The sequence below is a fragment of the Myripristis murdjan genome, chromosome 23 (genome assembly GCF_902150065.1).
Source record: "Myripristis murdjan chromosome 23, fMyrMur1.1, whole genome shotgun sequence".
Taxonomy (NCBI): Eukaryota; Metazoa; Chordata; class Actinopteri; order Holocentriformes; family Holocentridae; genus Myripristis; species Myripristis murdjan.
In genome coordinates, this window is record NC_044002.1 from 23,829,426 (window position 1) to 23,842,931 (window position 13,506).

A 13,506-nucleotide genomic window follows, 5' to 3' on the forward strand; every position below is an offset into this window, starting at 1 on the left:
GCTTTTGCTGCATGTCTGAAATGTTTTGTCATGGTAAGAGCCGTGTGCAAACAAAATGTGTTATTTTGGGAAGTGCGCCTCTCATTAGGCCGATGGATTAACTGTTTTGATGCCAGCATTTCTGAGTTGACAGAGGAGGTAAAGCGATTGAAAAAAACTGTATTAAAAACTGGGCTTTGCCTTCAATGACAGCGTAAGCCACTGTAGCAAAAGTGAAATATCATAATCCAAATCAAAGCAAATAATGTGTTAAAGAATGTAAATGCATACACATCCTGATGACAATGTGAAGTTGAGGGTCCTTCATAATAACAGCATAATTTTCACTATTTAATGTAATATTAACAAATTTTGCATTTTTTTTGTACTTTGGCTATCTGTATTAGAGAAATTATTTGAGTAAATTAGTTTATATCTTTTAAAAATATTTTAATATTACTTAATATTTCATCTTGCTTAATACATGAAATGTTGGTCTACATTGAATTTTTAATATTGAAGGCAATGTATTTATTTGTTTATGCAATGTATTTATGCAATTTATGCTTTATATTAGTTAATATTATAGAAATTATTGGTGGTCATTTAATTTAAATTTAAACTGTGGATATTACATTAAAACATTTTTTCACGTTGACTTTTTCATGTTGACTGTTTTGTGTCAGTAGGAGCTCTATGTCTATGTGCAGAAAATCAATACCAGTGGAAACAGTTACATCGAAGATCCACAGCGAAATAAACTGGATAAAAATGCAACAACAACAACAACAACAACAACAACAAGATGTGTTGCCTTTTGAAGGCAAGCACATAACAGCAGCATCAACAACAACTTGAAGAGCGACTTTCAGTTTCGTTTCTCGGAGCTGTAACACGGACAGTTTGGCTTCTGTCCACACCGCAGCCCGTCCATGTGAACCTGTCTGACTGGGCTGCGTGATAGTAGTAAACTTTACTGCTGGGATCTGAGGTTTGACTGGATGTGATCAAACTGCGCACCGCTCCGAGCCCGGCGGACTACTTTCCTCAAGTGGTGGCGGCAGATTACCGACAACATGGAAAGGTACTGTAACCAGCATTTAACATTTTACACTTTACTGTAACTGCTACTGTTGACTGGTGTGACTGTAATAAGACAATAAAATGGAGTAAACCTGCTTTCCATTTCTGATTAGAGGTTTGATGATATGTGTGCAGCCCGGAGGCCGACACTGTTTCCACTCAAAACGCTAAAACTTATCAAACGGCTTTGTTAGAATAGAATAGAATAGAATAGAATAGAATAGAATAAAATAGAGGCCTTTATTAGTCATTGTGTGCATACAATTAAATTGCGGGTGGCCTTCACTGTGCCGTTTACAATCACAAATGAACAAACAACATGAAGAGACAAATAACGACATAGGCTACACTTTTAAAGTGATGTTTTCAAACGTGTTGTGACCAGAGCAGGAAGGCTGCTGCTCAGATCCCTGCAGATGATGTGAAGTTCATCACTAAACATGCGATAAACAAAATAATTCTACATCCCGATGTTAGTTTGGTGTTTGCTGTGTAGAGTTGGTGTGATATAAGGAAGATAAGGAAGTTAGATAGATAGATAGATAGATAGATAGATAGATAGATAGATAGACGGATAGATATACTTTATTGATCCCAACCAGGGAAATTCTGGTGTTCCAGCAGCAACAGTAGAAACATACAATAAAGTTAACTAAATAAAAGAAATTAAAGAATAAAGGCTAAAAATATACAATAGAGACTATAAAGACTAAAGACTCAAAAAATACAATAAGGGCTAACCTAAGGAAAGGAGATACGAGATGTGAAAATATACATATGGAATGAGTATGACAATATACAGATGGCGCTGAAGTATATGCATGATTGTATAGATTGTATAGATAAGGAGAGTTAGTATGAAACCAGGAGACTAAGAACCAAGTGGCAGAACCTGAACGCCCGGGACTGGGACAAGGAACTAACCGCCTTGATTCAGCCTCTTAAGGAATCCACTTCCCCTCCAGTCTGAAAAACAGTGTGAGTGTATATTAACTTAGGCTGTAATATACAGATAATAAATAATAAATAACCAGTTAAGGTGCTGAGTGATGGATAATAAATACACAGTTAAGGTGCTGGGTGATGTACAATAAGTACAAAAACAGTTAAGGTGCTGGGTGATGGATAGTAAATACACAGTTAAGGTGCTGGGTGATGTACAATAAGTACAAAAACAGTTAAGGTGCTGGTAATGCAGTGTTAAGAACAGAACTATACAGCAGACAGTTGCAAGTCTCTGTCTGACAGATGTGATTTGTTGTACAGTGTGATGGCTTGTGGCAGGAATGATTTCCTGTATCTGTCCCTTCGACAGCGGAGCTGTTATGGACGCTGTTCGTTCAAATGTATTCAAATTGAGACCTGTCTCTTATGTATCATAATTCATTTGGGCTAACAGGGCTTAACATCACTTTGCGTCGTTTCATGAAGTCAGGCCTGCTCATGGTGATCGATTGCTGTGCTGTATATCGTGTGGCCCCCGGTTGCTGAGCGCCCTCTGGTGGTTCATTAGATTTACAGCTGCTTGAGGCCCAGCAGCTTCACAGCTTGTTGACTGTCTGCTGCTGTCACACACCTTTCCTTCAGTCCATCAGCACTGAGCTCAGCTCACGCCTCATGCACTTACATTACATTTGCTTGGTTTCAGTCTGTGTCCCTATATGTGGAAATGTAACTGATTAAAAAGTAATCAGATGAAAAATTAAATTAACCAGCTTCTGTGGCTGGTTTACTAAAAGTTAATTTCTCAGCATGGTGGTCTTCCTCTTCTGTCTGCCAGGACCAAGAAAGCTGGCATCAGTTTTAAAGATGAAAAGAACTCCTCTGACACTGAATAAGTTGTCTAATATTTAAATACATTTTGAGCGTCTTATTTTTTTTTTGGAATGCCGTGAATTTTATTGACAACATTCAGGTTGAGTAGAGCATGAAATTGGCCCATTTTGATGACCCCATGACCTTGTCTTTTACCGCCACCAGCAGGCCCAACATCTGCATTAGAAATAAAGGGCCTGTTTCTCCATAGAGGGTTTGCTGAGCACCGTACTCTGTTTCAGGCCTGTCCTGTTTAAAAATCATGCAGTGACACATTCACACCCAGGAGTTCAGTGTAACCAGACTTTTGTTAATCAGCCTCTGGGACTTGCACAGTTAAAGCACAATGTGTGTCATCCAAACACATAAACTCTTCACTGAATCTCCAGAATATACTTTGGATTTGAACTTCTGACCCTCTGCTCAAAAGAGGGTCAGAAGATAAACATAAAAAAGTGCATATTCGAAAAGGAGTGAGAAGAAGTATAACTTATGTACTCCCACCTCTTTTCACAATTATTCAGTTAATGCACACCCACAATATATACATAATCCATATCCATGTCCATACACATAGCATATATACACTTTTTTTTTTGGTATGCATCTTTATACACATAATAATAATCAGCCCCCCCACACACACCCACACCGACACACTCATGCATGCATGAGTGTGTGTGCATATATATATATATATATATATATACACACACACACACACACACACACACACATATATATATGTATATATATATATATATATATATATATATATTTATATATACACTACTCACAAAAAGTTAGGGATATTCGGCTTTTGGGTGAAATTTCAGGATGAACCTAAAATGCATTATAACCTTTACAGGTGAACTTAATGTGACCTGTCAATGTCACAACTGTTCAATGTTTCAGTACTTTTTGCACAAGTTGCTGTTCTCTAACAAGGAGTTTAACGGAAAAATTCACAACAGGTGTTTGATCCATGAATCGACCAATAAATTTCCTGGTTCAATTAGAATTGGTATTTAAACAGTCCTCCTCATCATGCTGTTCACATTTTGACATCATGAGACCAAGACGACACCTAACAATTGATCAGCAGCACCTCGCCATTGCGAGGCTTCAAACAGGATGTTCTCAGATGGAAGTGGCCACTGAGCTTAGAGTGTCACAGAGTGTCATCAGCAGGTTGCAACAGAGATACAGAGAGACTGGAAGAGTCACAGAAAGGCATAGAAGTGGACGTCCTTTGGCCACATCCCATACTGATGACCGCTTCATTGTGAACAGTGCCCTGCGGAACCGGATGATGAATGCCACTCAACTCCAGGCACATTTAAGGGAGGTGAGAGGCACCCAAGTGTCACGTCAGACCATTCGAAACCGTTTACATCAGCATGGTCTGCGTGCTAGACGACCTGCAAGGGTACCTGACCACACCACCAGGCACAGGTGTCATCGTCTTGCATGGGCCAGGGAGCATTTACGCTGGACGAGGGACCAGTGGGCCTCAGTGCTGTTCTCTGATAAAAGCCGATTCATGTTGAGCAGAAATGATGGCCGCCAACGATGTTGGAGACGTCAAGGAGAGCCCTATGCATAAGCCACTGTTGTCACCAGACGAGCCTTTGGTGGTGGTGGTGTTACTGTGTGGGCAGGTGTGTCTAGTCAGTACAGAACTGCCCTACACTTTGTGAATGGTACAGTGACAAGCCCATACCACCTGAATAACATCATTAATCCAGTCATTGTGCCCCTGCATGAACAACACAGGCCTAATTTCATCTTCATGGACGACAATGCTCCAGCTCATCGAGGTCGTATCATTAGGGAACGGCTGCTGGAGACTGGGTTACCTCAGATGGAGTGGCCTGCACTTTCTCCAGACCTGAATCCCATAGAAAACCTATGGGATCAGCTGAGTCGCCGTGTAGAGGCTCGGAGCTCTGTACCCCAGAACCTCAATGTCCTGAGGGCCGCCCTTCAAGAAGAGTGGGATGCCATGCCTCAGCAGACAATAAGTCGACTTGTGAACAGCATGAGACGTCGTTGTCAAGCTGTAATTGATGCTCAAGGGCACATGACAAGTTATTGAGACATTGACATTTTTTGTTGTGGTATATCCACCACTGTTGTTGGCTTTTGTTTCAAGAAATTGTTTGAGATGAGGAAATCACCAGTGCATGCTTCTACTTAAATGCCCTACTTTCATGATATAATATCACTGTAGCGTGAACTTTTTACATTTTCCGTAAATTTCACCCGAAAGTCAAATATACCTAACTTTTTGTGAGTAGTGTGTGCATATATATATATATATATATATATATATATATGCACACACACACACACACACACACACACACACACACACACACACACACACACACACACACACACACACAATGTATATACATGTAGTAATAAAAGCAAACCCAGAAAAAAATACAAAAAAATAAATAACATTATTCATTAACCTCATACCTTATGAAGATTCTTTCTTTATATCTTGTTTTAAACTGGTTAATATTTTTACATTGCTGTAACTCCACACCGAGACTGTTCCATAGCTTCACCCCCTAAATTAATACACAAAACCCCTTCCTAGTTGTGCGAAAACTAAACATTTTGAGGTTTAATTTGCCCCTGAAGTTGTAGCCCCCCTCTCGATCACTGAATAATTTTTGAATATTTCCTGGCAATCATTTATTCCTAGCTTTGAACATTATCTGTGCTGTTTGGAATTCAACAATGTCTGTAAATTTGAGCAGTCTTGACTCCAATAAAAAGTAAGTTAGTGTGATCCAGATAGCCAACTTTGTGAATGATCCTTATTGCTCTTTTTTGCAGGATGATTAATGTCTGTAAGGATGTTTTATAGTTATTACCCCAGACCTCAGCACAGTAATGCAAGTATGGCAAAACTAGTGAACAGTAGAGAGCGTGGAGTGATTTGGTCTAGTAACTGCTTTGCTTTATTGATTACCGCTATACTTCTTGCTACCTTGCTTTGTAAATGCTTAATATGTGATTTCCAGCTTAATGACTCATCCATAGTTATTCCAAGAAGCTTAATTTCATGCACTCTTTTGACTTCCACTCCGTCTATTTGTATCTGTATCTGTGTATTTATCCTTCCTTTACAAATAACATTATTTTTGTCTTACTCAGATTCAATGATAATTTATTTCTATCAAACCAAATCTTAATCTTTTCTCTAGTAATATCTTCTTGTAATTGTTTTATATTGTCTCCAGAACAGAAAATATTAGTGCCATCAGCAAATAGTATTAGCTTCAATATCTTTGATACCCTACATATGTCATTCATGTACAAGATGAACAGTTTTGGGCCCAACACTGACCCCTGGGGGACACCACAAGTAATGTCCAGACATGCTGAGCAGATGTTACCCAACTTCACAAACTGCTGTCTTCTACTTAGCCTAAATAACTTTTCACCCAATCTAGTGCTACTCCTCTGATGCCATATTTTTCCAGTTTATTGATTAGTATGTCATGATTGATTGTGTCAAATGCTTTTTTAAGATCTATGAATACCCCGATGGCATAGTGTTTTTTGTCTATTGCATTTGTGATTTCTTCTAATAATTCTATTATTGCCATTGATGTTGATCTTGTAACAATCGCCCTACTTTAAAGGTAAGGAGAAAGCACAACGCAAAGTTTAAGGTGATGGGCGGACATAGCCTATTCAGATTATGCGGTGAAGCCGCTGGCTGGTGATTAAATATTTTTCCCTACAAAATAGCAACGAAATCAAAATGTTCTCTACTCCTAAATCAAGTAAAAATTACTAACAAATGAAAAAACTTCTGCTTGTGGTAATAACGTGATATATTTTAGAGAAGAGAACAAACAGAAATTTTACAAAACAAACAATTGCCAGCTTACACACACCTGCCAATGCACAATTAAGCTTCCAATTGATCTACAAATTCCACTTTGTGAGATGTTAATGAGATGTTTTTTGATTGCTCCAGGTTTATCCAGTTTATCCACTGCTGCTTTTCTTAAGATAAGCTTTTATCTCAACCAGGATCAATCAGGAGAGACCAGACTCTCCTGATTGACCAGAATTTCAAACAGATGCATTGTATTTGTTGTTTTTCCAACATGTCTGAGAATCTCATGCCAGTGAATATCACCTTTCCCACTTTTAACATCAGTCACATAACATGGAGCAAAGTACAAATGATTATAAATTTAGTCAAACCCTCCACAGCCAAAGACAATGAATTCAGCTCTGCTTAAATGCTTTAAACCTAATAATGCCTCTCCAACCTCCATTACAAAGATTATCAACCTGTCAATATCACAGGGAGTTTTCCCAAATGCCTGGAAGACAGCTGTCATATGACCCATTTTTAAGTCTTGGGATCCACAGGCTATCTGTAATTATAGACCAATCAGCATCTCACCCATGGTGTTCAAGGTTGCAGAGAAGTGGGCAGCAGAACTATTAATTTCCCACTTAAACAATACCCCCTTCTCACTGCATCCCATTCAGTTTGGTTTCAGAGCTCATCACTCTACAGACACTGGAAACCACGATGTACTCACAGGCAAACTCTCCAAATGTAACTTTTCCCACAATGCACTCAAGTGGACAGAATCATATCCAAATTACTGAACTCAGTGTGTGAAGGTTCACAGCCACCAATCAGATGCTCTTAACACTCACACTTGTGTTCCACAAATATCTGTACTAGGTCCACTTTTGTTTAGCTTCTATATAAACAGATTGCCCTCTGTGTGCTCTGATGTGGAAATTCAGCGATATGCTGATGACACAATGATTTATGCTCATGGCAGCACAAAACAACAGGCTGCAGCAAAACTCACTAAAGCATTGGGCCACATCACAGCTTGGCTAAATCAGTTATGCCTTAAACTTAATATAACTAAAACTGCCAGTATGTTTTTTCTCAAAAAAGCCTTATACCACTTCAGAACCAGTTATAATGTTATTAGGTCGTTTCTGAGTTCAAATATTTGGGCATCCTCATTGACTCTCAGCTATTTTTCAAATCTCATGTAAAAATAATTATGTCACAGGGTCAAGTTTAAAAGGAGTGGGTCATTGAGACCCAGAGAGGAAGGCAGCACAAGGGTTAAGGCACTTGAAACTTTGTACAAACAAACCCTAAAAGTGTTGGACCGAAAGCCAAACAACTACAGCCACTGCCATATTTACAGAAAATATACAATTTTGAGTTGAGCTAATCTAATCAACTATGCATATCTCTACCTTGTATTTCAAATCTTGTATAACATTGCTCCTCCTCTGCTTCAAACATTTATCACACAGAGGTTCAACCCAAGGAGACTGTGTTGTACCTATTAGAAAAAGTGCTTTCTTCCACTCTGCATTTTCAGTGAAGGCTCCACAGGAATGGAAATCAGTACCAGCACACATTAGAGAATGTAGTACTTACCATTCCTTCACAGGGCAGCTGAAAATGTGGCTTTTGAAAAATCACCTGTGTGTACATTAGTGCTGCAACTGCAGCTTCTGCTGGCATCTTAACAGCCGTCTTGTCCTGCTTGCCTGTCTCTACTATGTGCTTCTGTCTCATTCAGTGCATGTTGCTGTCCACTCTGTATACGGTCTATGGTGTGCTACTGTATATGCTATAGTGTCATATATGTGCTTTTATGTGTTCATATGTGCTGTTCTTCTTTGGTCTGTTATTGTGAGCACTCTGCCGTAGTACTTTGTGTCTGCTATACTTAAATGTACATTGTTTTTTGTCTGCTTGACAGTGCCTGCTGATCAGGCCTTTTATGTGTTATTGTATCTAGGGCTGCAACAACAAATCGATAAAGTTGCTAAAAATCGATTATTAAAAGTGTTGGCAACGAATTTCGTTATCAATTCGTTGTGTCACGTGATTAAGGTGTCACTCACCGTGTTGCGGAGCAGTTTCCTTCACCTGCAGATGGAACTGAGATGAGCCGCTGTCATGGCAGAGGTGGAGGAAATGGTCCGACCCAAATCTTGTAAGTGTGGGAGAACTGTAACATAAAAGTGCGGCATTAACGGCGGGAGGCATGGAGTGCACAGACATGCGCGCGCGCTCACATCCGCACCAAAAAGATGATCGTTTTTTTTCTATTGCTCATTTGCACGTCACATCAATAACATAATGTCACCGTGTGGATCATTAACGTTGATGTAGTGGGCTCCCTCATATAGTTTGTGAACTAGCAGCTTCAACCTGCTGAGAGGGTCTAACAGTCAGCAGGAGGAGATGAGAGCAGGAGGCATCTAGCACACATAATGTATGGAAGCCTTATAGTGGAAAAAATAAAACTGGTCACTACCAAATAATTTTAAACCACAATTCATACTGTAAATATCACTTGAACAGTGGAACTTTGGTGTTACTAGTCATCTCATTTGCACCTAAATAAACATTTCCACAAATAGTTTTAAAAAATATCTTTTAAAAATTATATTTTGGATGTTATGAGTTGTATCCCCCTCAGGGATGTGTAGCTTCACAGACACATTGCTGTATTTTTTCAAAGTGGTGTGTGAAACCATTAAGAATAATATAGTCAGCCTCCAATTAATTTAAATTGAACATTTTTTTTTAAATGATTTATAATTTAATATAACTTAAACAGCTCAGGGACATTCAGGCAATATCGTTTGAGCACCTTTTTGCACCGACAACTTAAAATAATGTTTTGTTTTTTAAAGAAGGGGTGGAATTTTTTCCCGATTACTCGATTAATCGAAAAAATAATCGACAGATTCATCGATTATTAAAATAATCGTTAGTTGCAGCCGTAATTGTATCTCTTAAGTTAATTATGTAGTTTTTATTCTCCATAGCACGTGCATTTTAAATTTTGTAATTTTAGGTTGCTTTTTAAATCTTTGGCCAGGGACAGTAGATAAAAATTAGTTTCTCCAGCTAACTGTACTGTCCCTGACAAATAAACCAATAAATAAAAAATATTTTGTTGTTATCCAGCTCTACTCAGCAGAAGTGTGAGGTCATGATGAGATACAGAACTGATCAGTCAATTGAGCTCCTTCACTTCCAAGGATTAGAGTGGCATTTGCAGTTTGTGTTCATGTGTTCTCCACAGAGTCCACCAGCAGAGCTCAGAGCTTCCCAGTGGTGTGCCAGCCCCAGAGCATCAAACAGACCTGGACTCCATATTTAAGGTGTGTAAACACACCTTTTACTTCATCTATAAATTCAATGTAAAACAAACATTCTGGTCATAGCCTCTTGTCACATTGGGGTTTCTGTCTCTTTAAGATGGATTTGAGGTTTGTGTTCTATAGTGTTATCAGGAACGTCTAATTCATAAGTTAGTTCCCTAGACTCCAGGTGGAGTCTAAGGAACTAAAGGGGAGGCAGCACAAACACTTCAAAGTTTCAGATGTAAGAATAACCACTACACCACTAGGAAAACAGTAAAGGTGACCATATATTCTAAATGCAGGTACAATAGTGTAGTGATAGTAGTTTTTCTCTTAAATTGTAGTGCCCAGTGCTCAAACAAGCAACAGTTTTTATGATTTACAATATGTATATGTTGCAGACTAAACGAAATCAAGAGACACAGTCTTTGGGTAAACAAAAGAAAATGAAATGTAAAGGACCACAGGTGTTGCCAAATCAAAGAACAGAAAAAATAACTTAATCTCAGTAAATCTTGAGTTAGTCCACCTACAAATGCAATAAAACAGAAAGCTAACTACTCTGTCCTCCACGCATAAACACAGTGGATGGCTAACACCTCTTCCCTAGTGTCTCTTGCAAAAAAAAAAAAAAAAATGTAAGTGTGCAAATGCAGGGTACCCCAAACATACATAGTCTATACTAGGGATGCAATGATCCGATATTAGCATTGGATATCGGTGCCGATATCAACATTTTCAACATATAATACCACAAATTTGATCAAGCCCCACCTGAAACACCACGCGAAAGAGCACAAGGAATTCCAGCAGCTGAACACATCAAAGGGAGCCGCCGCTGCTCTTGAGGTTTGTAGCTTCTTAAATCAGCAATGATATCGGATCGGTATCTGGTATCGACCAATACGTAAGGCCCCAGCATCGGAAGCAGGATCAGAAGTGAAAAAGTCGGATCGGTTCATCCCTAGTCCGTTCCCAAAAGAACAACAAAGAATGGAACAGACTAGTTTAAATACAGGGACCCAGACTAAACAAAGGTCTAGGCCTGCAGTAACAAAGCTTTCAGCGAGTCAAACAAGGAGATGCAAAGACAGAGGGGGGACACAAGTGCAACAGGGGAGCTTATATAGTAGAGTGGGGTGTAGCTGACTAGAGGATGATGGAGGTCTGATGATGACTGACAAGGGTGGAGACCAACCATGAGAGGCCAGGCATGAGGAACAGAGATGAGCATGTAGTCTGAACTGATCATGAACAGCTGCTTCAGATGAACTGGTCGACCACACAGAACCTGAGCAGGCAGATAGAGGAGTAAAGAAAGACGAGGGGGAGGAAGACAAAACAAATCCAATGCAGTGTATGCAGAGCGTTGGCACATAACAATATATTATTCTTTTCCAGATGCTTGAGGAGAATGCTGTCACTTTTGTGAAGAACGAGCTGAAAAGGATCCCGAGGATTCTGAATCCAGACTACCCAGAATGCTTAGGGAAGCGTAGAGAGGATGAGAAGGTGATGGACGAGGAGGAGGAAGAGCAGAGGAGCAGCATCAGAGAGGCTTTTCTGCAGATCACACTACACCTCCTGAGGAGAATGAAGCAGGAGGAGCTGGCTGAGCGTTTGCAGAACAGTAAGAGACTTTAAACAGTTTTAACATGATGGACTACATGTTGGTAGACCAGAGAACAGGATATCTTGATAAAAAGTAATTCATGAACATGGGTCTAATGAGCACAGTTTTATAATTTTTGAGTTAGATGTAATAGAGCTGTAAATTTGAGTGTCATCAGCATATTGTAACAACTGCTTGTTGATGCACTTTTAATTTCTTTTTTCCATTCAGAAACCTTTGCTGCAGTGTGCCAACGTAATCTGAAGCAGAGGTTTCAGTGTGTGTTTGAGGGGATTGCCAAAGCAGGAAACTCAACACCTCTGAACCAGATCTACACAGAGCTGTACATCCCAGACGGAGAGAGTGAAGAGGTCAATGATGAACATGAGGTCAAACAGATTGAAACAGCATGCAGGAAGCCAGTAGGAACAGAAACAGTAATAAAATCTGAAGACATCTTTAAACCTTTACCTGGAAAAGATAAGCCAATCAGAACAGTGATGACAAAGGGAGTGGCTGGCATTGGGAAAACAATCTTAACACAGAAGTTCACTCTGGACTGGGCTGAAGGCAAAGCCAACCAGCATGTACACTTCACCATTCCATTCACTTTCAGAGAGCTGAATCTGCTGGAAGAGAAAAAGTACAGTTTGGTTGAACTTCTCCATCACTTCTTTATTGAGACCAAAGAAGCAGGAATCAGCAGGTTTGAGCACTTCCAGGTTGTGTTGATCTTTGACGGTCTGGATGAGTGTCGACTTCCTCTGGACTTCAAGAACAACCAGATCCTGACTGATGTTACAGAGTCCACCTCAGTGGACGTTCTGCTGACAAACCTCATCAAGGGGAACCTGCTTCCCTCTGCTCGCCTCTGGATAACCACACGACCTGCAGCAGCCAATCAGATCCCTCCTGAGTGTGTTGACATGGTGACAGAGGTGAGAGGCTTCACTGACCCACAGAAGGAGGAATACTTCAGCAAGAGATTCAGAGATGAGGAGCAGGCCAGCAGAATCATCTCCCACATCAAGACATCACGAAGCATCCACATCATGTGTCACATCCCAGTCTTCTGCTGGATCACTGCTACAGTTCTGGAGGACATGTTGAGAACCAGTGAGGGAGGAGACCTGCCCAGGACCCTGACTGAGATGTACATCCACCTCCTGGTGGTTCAGTCCAAAGTGCAGAACATCAAGTATCATGACAGAGCTGAGACAGATCCACTCTGGACTCTAGAGACCAGGAAGATGATCCAGTCTCTGGGAAAACTGGCTTTTGAGCAGCTGGAGAAAGGAAACCTGATCTTCTATGAAACAGACCTGGCAGAATGTGGCATTGATATCAGGGCAGCCTCAGTGTACTCAGGAGTGTTCACACAGATCTTTAAAGAGGAGCGTGGGCTGTACAAGGACAAGGTTTTTTGCTTCATCCATCTGAGCCTTCAGGAGTTTCTGGCTGCAGTTTATGTCTTTCTGACCTTCACCAACTCTGGTGTCAATCTACTGACAGAAATACAGCTATGCTTCCCAGTGCCATTGAGAAATATAGTAGATCTCTACCAGAGTGCTGTGGACAAGGCCTTACAGAGTCCAAATGGACACCTGGATTTGTTCCTGCGCTTCCTTCTGGGCCTTTCAGTGGAGACCAACCAGCATCTCCTACGAGGCCTGATGACACAGATAGGAGAGAGATCACTGACCAATGGGGAAACAGTCCAGTACATCAAGCAGAAAATCAGAGAGAATCCATCTCCAGAGAGAAGCATCAACCTGTTCCACTGTCTGAATGAGCTGAATGACAATTCTCTAGTGGAGGAGATCCAACAG

The 13,506-nt window shown here is 40.2% G+C and overlaps 1 protein-coding gene across 1 annotated transcript in view; it reads left to right on the plus strand.

The window, feature by feature from the left end:
- Positions 1-13,506, plus strand: part of LOC115355619 (NACHT, LRR and PYD domains-containing protein 12-like) — a gene marked incomplete at its 3' end in the record, with an annotated part of 97,579 nt that overhangs the window by 80,119 nt on the left and 3,954 nt on the right. The window lies entirely within an intron of this gene.